Source organism: Pinus tabuliformis, chromosome 1_2 (assembly GCF_031772625.1).
Source record: "Pinus tabuliformis cultivar Carrire ecotype Pingquan chromosome 1_2, CPIR1, whole genome shotgun sequence".
In the NCBI taxonomy this organism is placed as follows: domain Eukaryota; kingdom Viridiplantae; phylum Streptophyta; class Pinopsida; order Pinales; family Pinaceae; genus Pinus; species Pinus tabuliformis.
The window spans coordinates 130,567,274-130,569,478 of NC_142298.1; positions in this window are offsets into that span (position 1 = coordinate 130,567,274).

A 2,205-nucleotide genomic window follows, 5' to 3' on the forward strand; every position below is an offset into this window, starting at 1 on the left:
AGGAAAGCAAAAGCTTCACCATCTATTCATGTTGTACGGGCCTTATCTGATTTTCTCTTGCGAGGGGAAACTCCGGTAAAGTATGAAGATCCTGGGAATCCCATAGTTACAGTTCAAATATATGGTCGCTCCTTTCCAAACACACTAGTTGATATGGGTGCAGCCATTAACATATTAACAGCAGAAACCTGTCAGACACTTGGTATTACAGCTCTGGAACCAACCACCACCCTGCTAGAACTTGTTGATCATTTGGTGGTAAGACCAGAGGGAACTTTACAGGATATTACGGTTTCTATTGATTCATGGGAGTATCCAGTAGATTTTCTCGTCATAAACCCAAAGAGTCAATTGGATGGGCACCCTCTGATTTTGGGCCGACCTTGGCTGGCAACAGCTGATGCTTACATAGGCTGTTGAGAAGGCAGCATGACCATTGCTAAAGGGGATGTTGTAAAAAATATTGTTTTATATCCTCCTACCAAACCAAGTCTGCCCATTGTAAAAATACATAAACAACCACACGCTTACCTAGAAGAAAACATTTGTTCACCTCTTACAGTAGCAGAGGCACTTGAATTCAAGGATCAGACTGAAGATGATGTTATCAACAACTTTATCAATCAGCCAGCTAATGTGAATAATGTCAAATGTCAAATGTTAAAAGCAATTCTTGACAATGAAGCCTTGGAAGACCCTTTGAAAGATACTGATGATCAGCATATCCAGACAACTGTTGTTCATAATAGAAAGCCTGTTGAAATTGAACTAGGAAAGGTTTTAAATATTAATGATAGCCTGGACAATGACCAACAGCAAAAAATCATTCAAGTCCTGCAAAAATATAAAGGGGCTTTTGCCTGGGACTATCCTGATATGAAGGGCATAGACCCACAGTTATGTACGCATCATATCTACATCGAAAATGATGCTCGTCCTATTCGGCAGCCTCAACGGAGGTTGAATCCGCATCTCAAGGACATTGTAAAAGAAGAGCTACAGAAGTTGTTGGACGTGAATTTCATTTATCCCATTTCAGATAGCAAATGGGTCTCTCCATTAGTAGTTGTCCCCAAGAAAAACAGGAAGTGGCATATCTGTGTGGATTATCGGGAATTGAACAAGGCAACACAGAAAGATCACTTCCCTCTTCCATTTATTGATCAAGTCCTTGATACTCTGGCAGGGAAGTAGTTCTTTTCCTTTTTAGACAGCTTCAGCGGCTACAATTAGATTCAAATCGCCCTTGAAGACCAAGACAAAACAACCTTTACCTGTTCGTGGGGTACATTCACTTACAGAGTGTTACCATTTGGCTTATGCAATGCCCCAGCTACGTTTCAAAGAGCTATACTCAGCATTTTTGTTGATCTGATAAATGAAGGACTTGAAGTTTACATGGATGACTTTACCCCATATGGGGATGACTTTGATCAAGCGCTACAAACATTAGAGAAGGTTTTGGAACGATGCATCGCTACCAAGTTGTGTTTAAGAAATATCAAATGTCACATGATGATGGAAAAAGGCGTAATCCTGGGACATTACATTTCTGCAGTAGGAATACAAGTAGATCCAGCAAAGATATAGGTAATTCTCTTACTACCTACACCCTGTACTCAAACAGAGGTACGTAGATTCCTTGGATATGCAGGCTATTATTGCAGGTTTATTAAAAAAAATTCACAAATTTTTGCGCCTTTATATGCTTTAACTGGAAATGTTGACTTTAAATGGTCTGACAAATGTGACACAACTTTTACAAATTTAAAGAAACTAGTTTTGACGGCACCAGTATTACGTGGACCTAACTGGGAGCTTCCCTTTCACATCTCCATAGATGCATCAGATGCAGCAATAGGCATTTTCCTCAACCAAGAGGAGGACAAAAAATCTTATGCTATACATTATATCAGCAAAATTATTACTGCTGCTAAACTTAATTATACAGTAACAGAAAAGGAATTCTTAGATGTCATTTATGCCATAAAAAAATTCATACATTATATAATTTGCTATCAAGTTTTTCTGTATACTAATCATTCCGCCATTAGGTACTTAGCTAACAAACCTATTACAAATGGTCAAATGACTCATTGGTTGTTGATTTTGTAGGAGTTTGATATCACCATCAAAGATCATCCAGGGAAGGAAAACCTAGTCGCTGATTTTCTGTCTCGAGTTCCAAAGGTAAATGATCCATTG